Raw genomic sequence first — 20,456 nt, 5'->3', positions numbered from 1 at the left:
TCAGGTCTCCGTATGGGCAGTGCCACCCTGGGCAGGCTGCACTATTTTTGCACTGGGCGGCTCTCCTTATGGGGTGCACTCCTTGTGTGTGGGGCTCCCCTACGCTGGGGACATCCCTGCGTGGCACGCATTCCTTGCCCGCATCAGCACTGCATGTGGGCCAGCTCATCACACCGGTAAGGAGACCCTGGGTTTGAACCTTGGACCTCCCATGTGGTAGGTGAATGCCCTATCTGTTGGGCCAAATCTGCTTTCCCCAGAATTCTCTATATTTGGCATATGATGGTTTACTTTTCATATGTATAGGTATGTATCTTTTGGGGTTTATTCTACACAGAATTTCCTGAACTCCTTAAATATGTATATTCATGTGTTTTGTTAAATTTCAAAAAATTTCAGCCATTATTTCTTTAAGTATTCTTTCTGCTCCTTTCTCTCTTTCTTCTTTTTTTAGGACGTCCACAACACATATACTAGCATACCTGATTGTGTCCAACAGTTTCCTCAGGCTCTGTTCATTTTTGTTCATTATCCTTTCTGAGCCTCAGACTGGATGATTTCAGTTGTCTTATCTTCAAATTGAAATTCTTCTGCCAGTTCCAATGTGTTGTTGAATTCTTCTAGGGAATTTTTTATTTCTGTTACTTTTACTTTATCTCTGTTTGATTCCTTATCATGATTTCTAACTCCTTATTGGCATTCTCTTTGAGTTTATCTCTTATTTTCTTGATTTCCTTTATTCCTTGCATCTTATCTGGGAATTTCAGCATTTATATTTTAATCAAATATGAAGCTTTACAACAGTTTTGAAATCTGGAGACTTGGTCTCCCATTTACTGCCTTGTACTTCTGAGTGGTCACTTAACCCTTCTGAGTCGAATTTCCTTATCTAATGTTTAATTAATGGCCCTCTGGTCTGGCTGCCTTCATGGGATTGTTGTTGAGTTTCAGTGAGATACATATATGAAAACATTTTGAAATGTGAAACGAGTTTTCTGAAGAAGTCTTTCTAAGGAATGTTCCATATTATTGCCATATGTCTTTTTTGGGTAGAATGATAATGACAACCCTATATTAGATCAAAAGTGGAAAACACCCATTTGAAGAGGGTACCTTTATCTGTAGATGATGACATCAACTCTGTTCACATGTCAAGAACCACTAAAAATTAATGTGCACTACATTGGAGGAAGGGGCAATGACCAAGTAACATCTGAATTGGTGCTGCCTCGGTCCCCAACAGTTGCTTTCATGTGAGTCTGGACTCAAGGATCATTTTGTCTTCAGACACTTATGGGAATATCTGTAATAGACCCGAAAGGATTATTTCTACACTTTGCTGGCTTCTTAAAAGTTGACAGATGGAAGACTGATTATTAGGAAAGATTGCACAAATCTTTAATACTATAGTGTCTTAGTTTGCCACAGGGCTGCTGATGCAAAGTGCCAGAAACGGGTTGGTGTTTATAATGGGAATTTTATTGAGTGTAAAAGCTTACAGTTCCAAGACCATGAAATGTCCAAATCAAAATACCACCAGAGGTGATTTCTCACCAAAGTCAGCTACTCATGATTCTGGTGTCTTGCCTTGTGGTGAAGATGGCATATGGCAGGGTTTGTCTTTTTAGTCTTAAGCTGTTTCTTGGACCCAACCCTTCAGGGGCCTCTTTCCATGTCTCTGTGTTCTGTTCATTCCAGACTCCAGCTCTCTCTCAGCCTCTCTGGTCTTCTATGCCTTTCTGCAGCTGTAGATGAACTTAGAGTCCTCTCTCTCACATGGTAGGGTCAAAATGGCAGAGCTCCCTTTTCCTGTGTCTCTCTTTCTGTGCCTGCATTTATATAAAACTCCAGCAAGAGGGCAGAGAGCCAGCCTGAGACATGCCCCACCTACATAGTCTAATTAAAATGGCATAATTTTTGGGGGGAGGGGTTCGTAAAATAGCATCAAACTGTCATATATAGATTTCTGGGCAGTCTAAGGAAGTCATTCAACACATTCCTGTTTCTCATGGCAGTTTGTGATAATCTTCTTTCCTTGAGGTTCCCTAGAGAGGGATATTGACTTTGTATGCACTTGTGAGGTTCCACAAAACAGTTACATTTTTTCCAAATGACACCGAACATCATGAAATGTATGAATTGTAGGTTCCTTCAAGACCCCCTTCACCGGGCACATTTATCTCTCAACCTCTCACTCTTTTTTTTTGGTCTGCTCACTTATTTGACATTAATCGGACACCTATAATGTGTGCAGCACTGTGCTGGTGACCCAGCCAGTATGGATACAAGATTAGTAAGGCCTAGCCTGCCTCTGAGCAGTTCACCATCTCCAGGGGGAGATGATTATACCTGCAACAATTACCATACAATGTGTTACAGCTGCACCAGAAGTACTTTCAGATCATGAAAGCTGAGAAGAGGGAAGATCAGGGAAGAGCAGACATCAGGAAAAACTTCCACGCTACCAAGAAGAGAGGGTGCAAGCGGGTCTTGAGGATGAATAAATGGCTGTCAGTACAGAGGAAATGAATAGAAGGCAGAGGAATAGCATATGTAAAGGCATAGGGGCTGGGCAGAATTTTTATTATGAAACTTGCATAACTGGGTATCATGATACCCTCCATAGCTAGAAGGGCTTGAAGCACCCATTCTGTGCCAGTGGGGACCCAGTCTCACTCAGAGCCAATTACTATCATACTCTGAGGGGTTAAGGATGATGATGATGATATATATATATATATATATATATATATATATATATATATATATATATATATGGACCCTGGAAAGCTCTTCACACAGTTTCCTTCCCTTCTTAGTTTTCTGCTTCTCTGCCTCCTCCTCCCACTCCTCTCCCACTCCCAGGGTTCTAGTTCCATTGAGCTGTCACCCTTCAGGGCTAAGCCCAGGGGATTTTATGCCCCTTTGGGCTAAAGTTGCCAAGACCTGTTCCTGGCTGCATCTTGGAAAGATAGCAATGGATACTTGCATTCCTCAGAATGTAATACCTACCAGACAAACCCACCTCTCTCTTGTTAATACCTTTTATCCCTTCTCATGGGTTGAATTGTGTCCTCCCAACAAGTTCAAGCCCTAACTCTCTTAATCTATAAATGTGACCTAATCTATTAATGTGACCTTATTTGGAATTAGCATTTTTGTAGAAAGACAAGGTTTTAATGAATTAGGGTGGGCCCTAAATCCATTATGACTGGTGTCCTTATGAGAAGAGAGTATACACAGAGACACCTCCAGGAAGGCCATGTGATGCCAGAAGCAGAGATTGGAGTGATGCTGTTACAGCCAAGGAATGCCAAGGATGGCTGGCAACCACCAGAAGATGCAAAAGGCAAGGAAGGATTCTACCATAGGGCCTTCAGAGGGAACATGGCTCAGTTAACACCTTGACTTAGGAATTCTAGCCTCTATAAATGTGAGAGAATATCTCTCTCTTGTGTTAAGGCATCCAGTTTCTGGCACTTTGTTACAGGAACCCAGTGAAACTAATATACCCCTCAAGGCTTAATTTTGATGAATTTTAAACAAATTATGTATTCTATTCTGGTAATAGGTATGCAACATGAAATTTCCCATTTTAGCCACTTTCAAGTGTACAATTCAGTGGCATTAATTATGTTCACAATATCATGCTACCACCACCACCATCCATTGCCCAAACTTTTCCATCACCCCAAATAGCATTAATTCCCCGTTCCTTCCCCCTTTTCCTCCACCTCCCATGGTAACCGGTAATCTACTTCCTGTCTCTATAAATTTGCATATTCTAGTTAATTCATTTAAATGAAGTCATATAATATCTGCCCTTTTGTGTCTGACCTATTTCATACAACATGCCTTCAAGGTTCGTCCTTGTGATTTTGATGCATTACTAAGACTTTCTTCCCATGAGGGAAAATGATGGAGGGAGCAAAGCAGGTGAACAGTACAGAGAGCCACATCTGTTCATTTCACTTTCTGAGGAGAGGATGGGAAATCTCTGAGATCAGCTAATTGCTGTGTTTGCGCTGTTTGCTGCCTTCCCTGCTCAGTTCCTGCCTTCAGAGTTTCGCAAAAATGAGCCCTGCCCTTGTGACTGAGATACAAGTTCAAGAACTTATATAGGGAAGTGGACTTGGCCCAGTGGTTAGGGTGTCCATCTACCACATGGGAGGTCCGCGACTCAAACCCCAGGCCTCCTTGACCCATGTGGAGCTGGCCAATGCACAGTGCTGATGCGCGCAAGGAGTGCCATGCCACGCAGGGGTGTCCCCCGCGTAGGGAAGCCCCATGTGCAAGGAGTAAGCCCCATAAGGAGAGCCACCCAGCACAAAAGAAAGTGCAGCCTGCCCAGGAATGGCACCACACACACACAGAGCTGACACAACAAGATGACACAACAAAAAAAAGAAGCACAGATTCTCGTGCTTCTGACAACAATAGAAGTGTACAAAGAAGACGCAGCAAACAGATACAGAGAACAGACAACCGGGGCGGGGAGGAAGGGGAGAGAAATAAATAAATAAATAAATCTTTAAAAAAAAGAACTTATATAGCCAGCCCTTTCCCCAAGACATCCTGGTGTTTTCTGTTTTCTTCCAGGTTATAAAAGCTAAAGACCCTGAGCTCTGACTTGAGATAAGCAGAATAAACCAAAGAAAAAGTCAGTTAGAATATATTGGACAGACATTTGGTTTCTGATAATTTTCAATTATTCTTTGTAATGTAGAGAAAGGCCATAGCACTTGTTATCACCTGGGCAAGGGTTCTCTTTTTTGCTTAGCTCAAGTCCTAACTAACAGCCCTAATAGACTGGAATGATCCTAAATGATTTTCAACCAGGTCCTCCCAGCAGGTCATTTTCTGTTGGATGTAGCTGCTGAAAATGAAAACAAGTTACAGCTGACCCAAATACGAAGGTGACTGTATTCTTAGGAATTTGTTGATCTGATTTTAAAAGCCTAGAAGCGAACACTGCCTTTTAAAATTGCACATGGCTTCTTGTGAGGTTGAAAATTCATTTTGGAGCAGCAGGTTCTTACAGACATGTCTGACAGACATGCAGATTTAAGGGCAGATTCTTGCCTTCCCGTTCTCCCCACAAGCCATTCAATTCTTTTTCAGTTTGCTCCTTTCCACTGTGATCATTTTATGTAGTGAACATAATCAAGTAAAACCTGTTTTTAAAATTGTCTCCACTACAGCACTTAGGGCAGGAACTGTGAATCTTTTATTCACAAGTATGTTTCTAATTCCATCATCACGCTTGGCACATAGGAGGGGTTCAATAAATATTTGTTGGCTGGATCTTCTGTAACTTTCCTGCCGAAAAATTTTTAATCACTTCCCATCGACTCTGGGCTTCTTCCTGTTTTAAGTATTTTAATTAAGAACCCTTCTGTGTTGTTTGGGGCTGAGGGATTAAAAGTACAGTGTTGGATCTGCGACCTGAGGCTGTCTTTATTACCCCTAAATGTACTCGTGGACTCTAATAGACTAGGAAGGCTACACCACCTCATGTCCTCATTAGCTCTTGTTTGATTTGCTATAATGACCTCTTATCTGATATCCTTGTCTCCTGACTCTTCCCTTTATAATCACTCACAACCACTGTTTCCTGAGTTCAGGACCAGCTACATAATTTGCAGGGCCCAGTGAAAAAATTAAAATGCAGGGCTCCTTACTAAAAAATCATTAAAAAATTTAAGACAGCAAGAGCAGAGCATTATCCAAGTTTGGGGCCCTTCTAAGTACAGGTCCCTATGTGAAGAGGTCACATACTCATGATGTGACCCTGTCAGTTCAATCCTTTTAAAGCCTTTACTCAAAAACGTTTAATGTCTCTACATTGTCTAGATTTTAATTTAAGGGCCCTATAAATTCTGATCCCAATCAACCTTCCCTAGAACTCCCTTTAAATGCCCTATATGTCTTCCAAACAGAACTACTCAGTCCTCCCCTTGCATCCTTTCCTAACTCTGTGCCTTTATTTGTGCTACTTAAATTACTTAAATGTTGGGCCTTCCCTTTCCCATGAACGCAAATCCTACATGAAGTCTTCCTGATCCTTTCATTCTTAAGAAAGCTTTCCCTCTGAATTCCTTATAGCATTTAGCAGAGTCCTTTTTTAATTACTCATTCTTTAATGAACTCCCAAGACTCTGCTAGGTGCTATGTGAGACACAAAGATGAAGACTGTCAATTCTATCTACGATTCTGCTGCTAGATTCCTTCATGCTCCTTGAGAGAAGGTGTTTGCCTAGACTCATCTTTGCCTGGCCTTCCATACAGTGGGTGCTCGATAAATCAATGAATAAATGAAGAGTAACAGTTGAGTTTCAAGAAAAGGGCAAACATTCATTTATTAAGCAAATATTTATTGAGTGCCTACTATGTGTTAGACTCTTTTCTACAAGCTGGCAATAAAGGGCCAAAAAGGCAGACTTCCCTCCTTGAGAAGACCTTACATTTTTATGGAGAAAGGTAGAGAATAAACAAATTCAGACAAATAATAGCTGTTACTAAGGGTATTGGATATTATTGTGAAAGGGTGGTGTGTTTGAGGGTGTGTAGGGGACTGTTTTGGGTTGAATGGGCAGGGAAAATGACACCATGAGGTGAAATTTAAGTGTGATTAGAATAACAAGAAGGAGAAACTCTGGGAAGCTTAAGGAAAATAGCAGTGCAAAGACCCTAGGGTGGGAATAGCGTGGACCGATCAAGAAAGAGAATGAAGGCCAGGTGGTGAGAGAAAAATGGACACAAGGAGAGAAATAGGAGATGAATATGAGCAGGTCAGAGTGGTCATTTAGGACTCTGTAAGCCGGGATAAGGAATTTAGATTTCTATTCAAGTGTGATGAGATGATATTAGCAGGTGGCGGGTTGGGAGTGGGGCTTAAGCAGGGGAGGAATATGACTGGAATTCCATACCATGTAGATACTGGACTGTAAGAATGGAGAAAAGGATATAGGTTAGCCTCTAACAGTCCAGGTAAGAACTGATGTTTGTTTGGACTAAGGTGGTAGCGATTTGGAGAACTGGAGGTTGTTGGTGCTGGTCTTGGGAATAGAGGAAATCAGGGGAGATGTAGGTTTTGGGTCTATTAAAAAGAAGTTCTGCCAAGTGGAATGGGAAAGCCAGGATTGATAGGACAATTAATGGGTTTGTAAACCTTAGAAAGAGACGACTGGGTGATCCAGGCCTCATACTCCATTGGTCAGATGAATCTGGAGAGGCCTGAGTAGTAAAAAGAGAATAAAGAACCCTTAGCAGTTGTCTCAGGGGATTTCTCTTCTCCTTTATACCAACGTCACATTGAGAGTCAGTATAAAGTCCTATGGTCAAAGAGCTGCCTATGGGTGTCGCTGAAGTTATAGCAAAGAAAGGCAATGTCTGCAGTCATTGCACATTATAAGATACATTGGAAGAAGTGATGTTTTTGATATGCAGACCACAAATACGGTTTCCATCTAATTGAATCCATTCATCACTACATTAAAAAAAAGAACCAATGTAATTTAAAAGTGATTTGGAGAGTGGATGTGGCTCAAGCGGTTGAGCACCTGCTTCCCACATGGGAGGTCCTGGGTTTGGTTCCCGGTACCACCAAAAAAAAAAAAAAAAAAAAAGTGGGCAACAAGCAAACAAATGGAAGAAATTAAGGGAGCTGATGTGGCTCAGTCATTGTGTGCTGGCTTCCCACATACAAGGTCCTAGGTTCAATCCCCAGCTCTGGTACCTAAAAAAAAAAGTGATTTGGCTGAATCCTTCTAAGACACAAAAATGACCTGGATGGGGAGCAGATGTAGTTCAAGTGGTTGAGCACCTGCTTCCCTGGGGTTCAATCCATGGTAGGTCCTTAAAAAATGGCCTGGTGTGCATGTGTGTGTGCGTATCTCATCTTAAAGAAAAAATCAATTCTGGCTTTAAGCACACAAAGTCTTGCTTCATATGGCAGCTTCCTTGCATACAGCCAATAGTTGCAGCATATGGGACTACTTAAAACTGAAGCCTTTGAAAATGAGGACAGAGCACTCAATTTATCATCCTCTTCTCTGAGGTTTAAAGGACTCTTCAGAACACAGTCCAAGACCAGTTGCTATTTTAACCAAGCAGTAAATATCTTTTCACAAGCTTAATGAAGTCTTCCCCATTTGGATCCTCTCATAGCCTCCCTGTGTCTGTGGGGGTTGTTATATATGTGTTGGATACAGGCATCTTGGAAGAGTGTGTTTTGTCTCACAGACTCCACCAAGGGGCAAAGGCAACAAGAATAATTGTTCAGCACTGTGAAACCCAGATATTTGCTCCTGAATGTCTCAGCTTGGATCAGGATTGTATTAGTTATCTATTACTATATGACAAATTACAACTTTGTAATGGTAGCCACAACAACAGAGGCTTAAAACAACACAGTATTATCTCACAGTTTCTGTGGGTTGAGAATCCCAGCATGACTTAGCTGAATCCTCTTCTTTAGGGTCACTCACAAGACCACAATCAAGTTGCCAGTTGGGGCTGCGATCTAATCTGAAAGCCCAGCTGGAGAAGGATTCACATCTAAGCTCTTTCAGGTTGTTGGCTGAATTCACTTCCTGGAGCACTGCTTGACTGAAGGCTACAGAGCCTTCTTGGCAGTTTAACTGGAGGCTCTCTTTAGTTTCGTGCCATGTGGGCCTCTCCAGCATGGCCACACATTTCGTCAAAGTGTCAGAGCTGAAAAGCAATACAGAGAGTCTGTGAGCAAGACAGAGATTGTAACTCAATTGTAGAGGGGCATCAAGATTGTAACCCAGCCATGGAGGGGCCAGCCCATCATCTCTGCCATATTCTGTTAGCCAGTCCACATCCCAGGGGAGAGATCACATCAAGGATGTGAATACGGAGATCATTGGGTGGCTCTTAGAGTCTGCCAGGCACAAGAGTGGTGGCCCTGGTTGAGGAAGCTACGTAATATCCTCTTAAAAAGAATCTGCTGCATATCCCTGAGTTTCAAAAATACTTGCGGATGGTTTCAGCAGGCAAGTTATAACCTTGAAGAAACTATTATATCCCAGTGGTAAAGTATGTCTATATTTCAGCTCATTCTCTCATCTTTACAATGAAATGTTATTTCCCAATTCCCTCCATAGAATCTGTTTTCTTTCATTCCTCCTTTTGTCACTAATCCATTGGCTGGGGGGATGTCTGATCAAATTAGAACCTGGGAAGAGCTCAGATCCCTTGAGGTGGGACAGAGAGGCTCAGAACTTGGGTGGTGAGCAGTATTTTGTCTGCTCAAGGCATCTTTGGACCATGGCTTTTCTTGGTTTCATTTTTCTCTTTGATGATTGTGAGGTCCTGAATCAGACACCTACACAGCTCCAGAGAGGTTTCCTAATGCTGCCTTTAAGACATGGGACTTTTATGCTTTGCTCTCTAGAGTTTTAAAACCTATTGAATCCTGTACCTGTCAGGGTTCTCCAGAGAAATCGATAGGATATAGGTGTGTGTGTGTGATTTACTTTAAGTACTTGGCTCGTGTGATTGTGTGGCTGGCAAGTTTGAAGTCCAAAGGGTAGGCTGGCAGACCAGAAACTTAGGCAGGAGTTGATGCTGCAGTTTTGAGGCAGAATTGCTGCTTCTTTTGGAAACCTCAGTTTTCACTTTTAAGGCCTTCAACTGATTGGATGAGGCCCACACACATGGTAGAGGGTAATCTCTTTTTTAAAAGACAATTGATTGTCGATGTTAGCCACATCTACAAAATACCTTCATAACAACATCTTCAAACAATAATGCACCATAGCGTAGACAAGCTGACACACAAAATTAGCCATAATAAGTCTGTTGCCACCTATTTTCCTTGTAGACATGATTAGGAGTTACATATGGCATTCTGACTGAGAAAGATATGTGTTAAAACACAAATATGGTCTTTAAAAAAAAAAAGATTTATTTATTTATTTATCTCCCCTTCCCCTCCCCCCCCCAGTTGTCTGCTTTCTGTGTCCATTCGCTGTGTGTTCTTCTGTGACCGCTTCTATCCTTATCAGTGGCACCGGGAATCTGTGTTTCTTTTTGTTGTGTCATCTTGTTGTATCAGCTCTCCGTGTGTACGGCGCCATTCTTGGGCAGGCTGCACTTTCATTTGTGCTGGGCAGCTCTCCTTACCGGGTGCTCTCCTTGCACGTGGGGCTTACACTCCTTGTGCGTGGGGCTCCCCTACGTGGGGGCACCCCTGCTGGCACGGCACTCCTTGCGCGCATCAGCACTGCGCGTGGACCAGCTCCACACGGGTCAAGGAGGCCTGGGGTTTGAACCGCAGACCTCCCATGTGGTAGGCAGACGCCTTATCCATTGGGCCACATCTGCTTCCCCAAATACGGTCTTTTTTAAGTGGGCAATCATCTGAGGGATAAGAACTTTTTTTTGTTGTTGTTGTTGCTTTTGGCCACCAAAACAATCAAGCACTAATATAACTAATCAAAGGTGAATTCACACATTCACCTTTTACTCATTCACTCATTCCTTAGAGAAAGAGCCACTGGTGGCTCACCACTTGTGCTGAGATAAGAAGATGCAAAACGTAAAGTCACTGCCTTTACTGGTCCTTGCCCTCCTCACCCTTCATGGCATTTTCCTGTAGTGTCCACAAAAGTGTCTGCCTGCTGCTCTACCCTCTCCTGGAGACAGACTACTGCTAGAGTCCCAGTAGACTCAGAACGAATATTTCCGGGGTCTGAACAAAGAGAGTCAAGGGTAGTTCTTAGGCCCAGTTATATCAGCAGCCCCTTGGGCAGGTGCTTCTGGGAACCCAGGCTGCTGACCAGGGCTTGCTGGCAGGGGTTGAGACCCGAGACCATGCAGCGTGGGGGGTGGGAGGAAATGTTAGGGACGCGTGGGATGGAAAGGGTGATGAGAGTCTTGAAAAGAATCTGCTGAATTGCCGAGCCTGGGGGAAGGCCTGGAGGTAGTTCTCAGATAGGTTAGTATACATTAGAATCACCTGAGGGAGGATTGCTTTTGGTTTTGTTTTTTTAGCATGCAAATCATCTCTAACTGCAGATATTTCAGTTCAGGAATCTGAGGAAGAATTAGGAATCTGCATTTGTACTTAGTGTTCCTCACAATTTGGATGTTGGAGGATGACAAAGAACCCTTTAGTAACACTGGAATCTTAGCAAATTCGATCACATATAAACCATATGATGAGAAATATCCTCCAAGATGCAGAGAATGCATTGCTATTTGTTTTTCCCCTCAATTATTTCAGATACATAATCGCAGACACAATCCAAATATCCAAAGCTTACTAATTTTGACCAGAGGGGAGGTGACTGTAATGCATATTAGCTGAGGGAAACCTGAAAGCTGAAATTAAACCGACTGGCCACTGAATTCCATCGGTCATCCACTCCAGCTAAGGAACATTCATTCACTTTTTCTCTTTTCTTTCATTCGGTTGTGTGCGGTCACCTATACTCTATGAATGAAGCCAGCAGCCTTTCACAGCTAGACAAATAATGGCTGCTTTGGGTCACCAGACAATGTCTCCTCTATATCCATGTCTCTAAATCATGCCCTGAGTACCCACTGCTATTGTTCTGTCTTGGGGAAAACAAACCAAAGTTTTGGAATTAACAAGATTAGGCAGGGGATGTCTATGATCTACTAATGAAAAAAGGAAAAGCAAGATGCAAGATAATGAGTATAATTCCATTAAAAACAAAACATGCATCTATGTATGTGTATTTATTTATCCATTTTCTTTTTAATGTAAGGGACCCATATGCCCCACTCCTCCCCCCTCCCACACTTTCCCACATTAACAACATCCTTCATTAGTTTGGTACATTTGATACAATTGATGAACACATATTGAAGCATTGCTACTAGCCATGGACTGCAGTTTACATTATAGTTTACACTCTGTCACACACAATTTTGTAGGTTATGACAAAATAAACAATGGCCTGTATCCATCACTGCAGTGTCATGCAGGACAACACCAATAACCTAAAATGCCCCCAAATTATGCCTAGTCTTCCCTCTCCCACCCCTCAGAACCTCTGGTGGCCACTCCCTTTATATCAATGATAAGAGTTCTTCCACTGCTAGAATAATAATAAGTCTGTAGTAGAATAATAAGAAGTCTACTTTTGTCTATTGTTCATTCCCCAGTCTTGAGGATTTGGGGATGGTGATGTCCACTCTGCTTCTAACTGAGAGGAAACTTAATTTCCATGGGCAGATGAATGGAACAATCTGGCTTGCAGTTGCAGACACTTTCTCTTCCTTGTCCTGGGTGAGTCCAGTGAACTGGAGAGTAGGTATTGCAACTCTGCTGAGATTCAGGAGAAATCATATGGATGAACCAAAGATTTAAGTCTCTGGGACATATGTTTATCAAGTACAGTGCTAATTTTAGGTTCGAATAAAAGGGGTTGAAGAGCCATGTGTAGAGAACCTATAAGTGAATCTAACTCTGTTACACCTGGGGAGCATAAATTCAAAGATAGGCCCACTGGCAGGGTGCTGAATTCCTGAGGTGTCTTCCCTGCTTATAGTGTCGGGATGTCTCCAGAGCCCTCAGAAGCCCTGCTATTTGAGGCACTGTTTATTATAGCAGTCAATGAGATCCTCCTGAGAGGAGCATATGCGTAACCTCTAGAATGACCCTCTGTCTCACTTTGAAATTTCTTAGCCAAAAAAACTCATTTGTATTTACCATTTCCCCCTTTGGTCAAGGTCTTTTTCCAGATGCAAATATATGTATATTTATATTTGTAGCATTTTTGTGGTCACAGAAAAAGGGGTGAAGATAGACTCTAGGCTGTGAATACTGTTTATTGTGGGGGAGGGGAGGGTGTAGACAGGTCATGGGAAATTATTAAGTTTCACCTTTTATATCTTTGTAGTATTTCATGCTAACAGTGAACTTACATTTTTTTTGTAATTTTTGGGCATTGAATCTTGTTCCCCGTAAAGACAGGCTCAAGCCCTAACCATGCATCCTATGGGTGTGAATTCATTTGTAAATAGGACATTCAGAGATTCTATTAAGCTGAGGCCAAACTGAATCAGAATAGGCCTAATCTGGTAGGACTGGAGTCATTAAAAGCAAAGGAAATTTGGACACAGAAGCAGAAGCCACAGGAAGAGACTGAAGGAGACAGATGGCCGTATGTTGGGGGTGGAGACTGAATGCCAGCCAGCCACCCCAGAACATGACAGACAGAAGGCATGGCCTGCCCATCGATGCTTTAATTTTGGACTTCTAGCCTCCAACACTGTGAGACAAAAAAGTTCCTGTTGTTTAAGCCAACAAGTCTGTGGGATTTGTCATAGCAACCCTGGCAAACTAAGACAGTAATTTAAAAACATCTTAAGAAGATAATTTTACAGTCTGTGATGAGTGCAAGGAAATTCCAGGCTTCAGGGCACAGATATCTTATAAACATGCCCCAGGCATGTTGAAGTTAAAGGAAGAGCCTGCAGAAAAGGTAGATGAACTTCTGTAGGCCTCCAGTTAAATGTCTTTACTCTGTATCCCTTTTCGATGAGATCTGAGACGACCTATTGTCTAATTTTTCTGGGAGCACTCAGAGATCTCCTTTTTCCTTAGTGTATGGATGCTATAAGAAGTACCATTACCCCAAAACCATGCAGGGATCAAAATGTACAAAAGCATTTCCCATACGAGTGATAAGACGGCAAGATAGCTAAGACACCAACTGTGCCCCAAAGTATTTATACTTTACTTAAAATATAGTTGCCATTTCTCAAGTGTCAAAACAGAAAATGCAAATTCTGACCAGCATCCTGAAGGTTGTCTACTGGTTTAAAGTGTGGGTCCTGGCACTGCTGCTCTCCACCTGTGGGATCTGATTAATGGCCTCTTGGGGTTTCACTTTCCTCATCTGTAAAATGAGATGGTGATGGTATTGACCTCATAAGCCTGTTTTGAAGAGTAAATGAGCTAAATATGTATAGAATACTTAGATCAATGCCTGGCACACAGCAAATGCTGACCTAACAGGATGTGAAATTTCAAAGTGAGCTGCCAGACCACACTGTGTAGAATTTACAAAGGATGATGAACTGGTTTCACAATTCTTGGAGCCCTCATCCAGGATGCCTCACCAGTCTTGAGGTTATAGAAAGGTTGAGAGAGTGGAAATAGGGAGAGGAGAATTTATGAGGAGGATTTATTCAAAGAAAGTCGTATTCCCTTCTCCCAACTCCGTGAAGGTTAGGAGTTGCCTGTCCCCTCACACCAAGCCTAGGAAGATAAGGCTTCACAGGAATCAATGTATGTTGTCTGGAGTTAGGGACTCAGTGGATGGTGGTCTGACACATGCAGAGGGTTCGGTGGAAGAGTGAAGGAAACCTCCTCTGCCTACTGGGAGGAACTGAATTCCTCTGAGATGATGGGTCACAGGACTTGTGAGCAACTGCAGGTGTTTGACCTTGCAGAAGAGCTGCAGGGAGCCTACTGCCCAAGAAAGCATCCTGGAAGGGCAAGGTGATTGAAAAATGGGATTCTGTGTGAGGCATGAACTACTTGAGAACCGGGACTGAAGTTTCCTTTGAAGGAAAGGCATCCCCCATGTTGTCCATACCAAAGAAATTGCAGGTAAGGTCCAGGAGAGAAGCTTCCAAGTGCTTCAGAGGAAAAGGGTTAACAGTTATGTCTCTGCCTACCAGAGGGCTTAAGCATATGATGATTACTGCCCCCACAGAGGAAGGCTAGGTCTTATCCTCTAATTCTCTCTCCTTGTTGGGCTTAGCGTTGGAAAGGCCAAAAAGCCCTCAACAGACAAGGAAGAGGAAGACATGCCACACTGGAAAGAGAAAAGAAGGACCAGGCTTCCTTCTCCTGTTACAGCCCCCACCCCCACCCCCAGTCTTCAATGTGCCCTGGCTGGGGCAGGGAAAAGATCTGACATTAAATCAAGTTTTGAGGAAGGGGAAACAGTACTTTGTAGAATTAATCTTCAAAGGTGAGTAGAAGGGAAAACATTTGCGTATTTATTATATTCTTCTAGTGCTGTTCAGTCAAAAGCCTGGTTATCTTAACTGTTCTTGTTATAACCCAGCAATACTTAATTTCTAATGGAAAAAATTCCTGGAAGACTTTGATAGAAAAGGCAAGATGCTTCCAGAAACCTCTTCTAGGTAGAACATTCTCAGATTCTATATCCTTGCAGTGTGGTCTTAATTCTTACTATCCATGGGGAGAAGTAGCTGAGTGACAATCCTGGGGCGTGGGACTTTAAGGCTAAAAATGGTAAGTCCTGGGAAAACTGGGACAGTTGGGCATCTGTTATGGATTGAATCATGTCCAAATCCTAATCCCTGGTCCTTTGGATATGTACGCAATTGTAAATAGGATTTTCAAAAATCCTATTAAGGGAAACGGACTTGGCCCAGTGGTTAGGGCATCCGTCTACCACATGGGAGGTCCGCGGTTCAAACCCCGGGCCTCCTTGACCCGTATGGAACTGGCCCATGCGCAGTGCTGATGCGCATGAGGAGTGCTGTCCCACACAAGGGTGTCCCCCGTGTAGGGGAGCCCCACGCACAAGGAGTGCGCCCGTGAGGAGAGCCGCCCAGCGTGAAAAGAAAGTGCAGCCTGCCCAGGAATGGCGCTGCCCACACTTCCTGTCCCGCTGATGGCAACAGAAGTGGACAAAGAAATAAGACGAAGCAAATAGACACAGAAAAAAAGACAACCGGGGGAGGGGGGGAGTTAAATAAATAAATAAATCTTTAAAAAATTTAAAAAAAAGATCCTATTAAGATGAGACCAAACTGAATTAGCATGGGCTTTAATTCAATATGACTAGAGTCCTCATAAGCAAAGAAATTTTGACATGGTAGAAGGAGTGAGGAGGAGACAGTTGACCATATGACAGAGGATTGCCAGCAAGCCACCACCAGAATGCTACAGGTTTCAGAGAAAGCACTGATCTTGCCAACAACTTGATTTTGGACTTGTAACCTCCTAAATTCCTGTTGTTTAAACCAGTCTGTAGTATTTGTTATAGCAACCCTGGCAAACTAAGACATCATCCTAAAACCACCCATCAAAGACACACCTTGATGAAAAAAGGCAACAGGATGGCAGGATTACCAACTGTGAGAACAAAGTGAAGTATTGAGTGCTATGGTAGGTCATATCTCTAGCTGAGACCCCAAATTTTAAAACACTGGGGCAGTCTCTTGATGTGAGAAAGCATGTTTAATCAAGACCTCCTGCCACCTACTTTAGTGGGTGAATCTTTGCAATTTCATTTGAAATCTAGGTTGCCTTGGCTTCCTTTAATTTATATTTTGATTACCAGTGAACGGTTCCAATAAGAAAATGGGACAGACCCAATCTTAACTGAGAGATAGGAGTGCTGACAAAAGACACATGGAAGAAGGACATAATACAGAGATTGCTTGTTTTGTATACATCTAAGCCAAATCCCCAAAGTCTTCTGGAGAATCCATAAACAATCAAAATTGCTTTTTTTCATGACCCATTCAGCTACCCAAGGGCACAATAATATTCTGCTGGCTGCCAGCTAATTAGCATTTTACCCAAGGCATGGAGAACAAAATTTGTTGTTCCAAAGTGACCTTTTTTCCTTCTCTTTCTCATATTTAAATCCTATTTTTGTCTTTTTTTTTTCAGATGAAATCAATCTATTATTGTTTTCCCTTGTGTTCAAGAAAATAGTGTGCTAATATTTTACTCTATTACTCTGAATTGTTGTCTGACAGTTACTCCTGGAGGCTCCACTGAGATATAGACCACTAAGGAATGTGTATACTAAAGTGCATCTTGCCTGTATGTGGACCCATAGATCTTTCTGGCTCTGGCATGCTAAATTAGATTTTTGGTCAAGCCCATTTGTGGTTCTGGCATTGGTTCTGGTTGAATACTTTCAATTGAATTCACTTTGGTGGCAGATGTAGTGGAATCTGAGTTTTAATTTTATGGCCTGATTGTTAAGTGATTTCTTCCAAGTGGCAGCTGATAGGAAATCTGGAATCCCCATTCCCATTGCATTTTTGGTTGTTTGTCTGAGAAGTCTGAGCATTCCTTGCATTTGAGGATGTAGAGTAAAAAGGTTTTTGGTGTTTTTCCTCCTATTGATAGACATTGTTTATGTGTTTTGGTTTGTGTCAACTTTGACTGGACACCCAGAACCTTTTTCCTTCTTTCAAAACTGGTATTTTTCATGTGCATTTATTCTGGATCCAATGGTGTTGAAATCTGCCATGCTTCTTAGTTTTGCCTTTCCAAATTATATCTCTAAATGTAGAACAACAAAACTAAGGTTGGGGAGTAGGTGAGGCTCAAGCAGTTGAACACCTGCTTCCCACATGGGAGGTCTAGGATTTGGTCCCCTGTGCCTCCTAAAAAAACAAACCACAAGCAAACAAATGAAAAAACCATCTCAGGGGAGCCGATGTGGCTCAGTGGTTAAGCACCAGCTTCCCATATATGAGTTCCTGTTCAATCCCTGGGACTGGTACCTAAAAAAGAAAAACTAATGTTAAGGGATCTTTGACACAGAAACTAACTTTGTGGTTTCCTAAATAGCCACTGGATATAAAGATTTATTCCCTCACCTTACAAAAGGAAACATAAAATAATTAGATATGTTTGGTGTTCTCCATATTTTTATTAGCTCAGTTGCTATACAAGTTGAACTGTAACAAATGTCTCAAAAGCCTTGTTAGATCCAGATGCCAAATGTGCCATTTCTTTTCTTAAACAGATACTCCAGCAACTCTTTTCTTTGTATGCTTCTAACTATGCTAAGTCCTTTCCATTATTTTTGCTTCAAATGCAAAGATTAAGTTTTATGGGCATTAACTCAAATTTAGAAACTTAGAAGGCCATCCCTTCCCTTAACCTATACCCTCAGACTTGTCTACTTTGTCATAGCCACATTATCTATTTACCTTGTCTGCTTGCAAGGGCAGCACCCAAACTAAACCAAACATTTCACATCCAGACACATCCCTGTCTAGAAATTTCCTGTATAATCTCTTCTCACATGACCTTTAAACTCTAATCTAAATCTGGCTCCTGGTTTCCCCTTTCTGATGAAGGGGAATCCTATGGTTAGTTAATTGCTGTTCAAATTCTATCTTACCTTGTTTTGATTTGACTGATGTTCAATCATAATGATAAGCCTAAAATGATATTGTTTGATAAAGCCTCAGGTATTAAAAATAATTCAGGTAAACTTCATTCTGAGATACTGTAATTTTGAAATATTTATAAAATATTTTGTTACCTATAACTCATTGTATCCAGTTCACCACCTTCTTAGAGGTTCAAAAGGTAACATCTAGAAAAGTCCCCAGGATTGGCTGTAATTTTGACACGGTGTAAAAAGAAAAGACAAAAGGGTAATGACTTCCTAGAGACCTTTCAACCCCTGAAGAAAATCTCAGTTATTGAGATTAAAGCCCAAAGAGAATGCCCAATCTGACTGATACGCAAACAAATAACCATTGTCCACCTAAACCTCAGGTTTCTGTCAAGGTAGAATGGGTTACTGGTATGTTAAAATCCGAAGCGTCCAGATTCTCAGAAGAGCCTCCTCTTCCCGAGGCTTGAAGTTTTACCTGTAGCTCTAATAATAACAGAATTCGTACCTCAAAATTGTGAAATGTTCAGAGGAGGACCTGAGAGATTGCTAGACTCTTCCTCTAATGTACTCTGCCTCGTTGTACTCTGATCTTGCCAATTGTGAGATTAAGTCTTTTTCCCTTGGGTTTCTTGGTACTTGCACCTGGCACCTCCTCTGGTTTGCTGGTTCTGACCTCAGGGCGTCTGAGGGTCCCGAGTCCTCTCACACCCCTGCTTACAACTGGCCGTCTGCCCGCATTTGACTCCTGTCTGGCTCCCTCGGTGTTGACTGGGGCAGGGCGGCTCTCCTTTTCTCGAAGGACCTGAGAGGCACAGGCACAGAAGCAAAAACACCTCCTGGAAGATGTTTGCCTTGAAGCCCAGGAAGCCAAAGCACAGACCCAGTCTTCTAAAAAGGCTTGGCTGTTAGTATTTTATTTCCATGGGAGAGTCTCGTGATTTGGACAATGTTGTATTTGATCGGGTCTAGTCGATCTTTTACGTTGTAATTCTAATATTATGTTTTAAAAGCAGTATTATTTGACAGGCTTCCCTATGTGCTATGGAAATGATGCATATAATTATGGAAAATAAAAGGGGAAGAAGTTCTTCATATTGCTGGAGACAAATCCATTAAGTTCAAGCTCATCTTTGTAAGTTGCTTCAGATGGTGGCAGAAAGGGCGTTAGCTCAAGTTAGAGTGCTCAGGGGAAACATTAGCTGTAACTTCAAATAAAACCAGATGTCCAGGAAGGGGGTCCAGAGAGTGGAGGAGGAGATTCAGGAGGTCCCAAGGGCAGAAACACCGCAGGCAGGGGGTCTGACATCTGGGAGCAACAGGCTTTGGCTCCCATCTCGTGCCTCACACCTGCAGTAAATGGAGCCGACCCTGCTCCCGGTAAGCCATCCCAATGGGAGAAGCTGTCGGGACTACTGCCACCCTGAGTTCTGAGGGAAGTACCCCTACTGTGCTACTGTCCTACTGTCCACTAAAAGGCCCAGCAAGCAGCTTGTTGTGGCTTGTCCTGAAACCTACAGCTCCACCAAGGGAACACGGCGGGGGGCGGGGGGGGGGGTGGCTCTCACCTCTTCCCTTCTTAACAACTGACACCTTTTAGAGAAGCTGGAGCCACATTTCTTCCCCCTTAACCCATCACTAAACAGAACAGCCAGGTAGTGAAAGTGTGTGGCTCTGCAAGAAAGTTATAAAGCTTCAACTTGGTTTGTGAAATCTGAACACATCCCAGTCGATCCATTAAACCAGAGATTGGGAAGGCCAAACTATAGCCCGTGAATACACAGTGTTATTTTAAACAGATTCATGAAGAAAATTCACCATTTTCTTGGGGAGATTTTACAAAAAGAGGAAAGGTTTTTTTCTGTTTTCCTTGAGAAATATCAGAAGAGCTGGACACACACACACATATTCCTACATGGCTGCAAAGGGCTGGGATAGAGAAGACGTTTAGATGGTAGGTAGGCCCTTAGTTGGTCACAGTCCCCACCATTCCCTTTTGTCTCTCTACATAGCCCACTTTATTCATTTAAAACACAGGCCTGGCCTTTGTATACTGAATTTGCAACTCTTAAAGCTATCCTTGGCTAATACCTTAGTCAGATGGGAGCCAGGTCAGAGAAAATGGCACAGAACATAGAGAGTGGGGGCACAGTGGGTAGATACAGAGTGAGGAGCACTCTGAAAACAAAATGATTCTATTTTTAAATGTCTTACCAGAACACTCCCTTCCTGCAGCCCATGCAACCTTAACCTCACTCTGAGTTGGAGCTTCTCATTGACTCAGGTTCACTGCCCAGATCTGCATTTGTATCAGTTTCA

The 20,456-nt window shown here is 42.4% G+C and overlaps 1 pseudogene; it reads right to left on the bottom strand.

Annotated features, from left to right (window-relative positions):
* The window catches only part of LOC101431958 (zinc finger protein 42 homolog), a 75,768-nt pseudogene that overhangs the window by 45,294 nt on the left and 10,018 nt on the right, over positions 1 to 20,456 (bottom strand).

The sequence above is a fragment of the Dasypus novemcinctus genome, chromosome 8 (assembly GCF_030445035.2).
Source record: "Dasypus novemcinctus isolate mDasNov1 chromosome 8, mDasNov1.1.hap2, whole genome shotgun sequence".
Classification (NCBI taxonomy): domain Eukaryota; kingdom Metazoa; phylum Chordata; class Mammalia; order Cingulata; family Dasypodidae; genus Dasypus; species Dasypus novemcinctus.
Note: the sequence above shows the minus strand (reverse complement) of the source record. Positions and strands in the feature narration are given on the sequence as shown.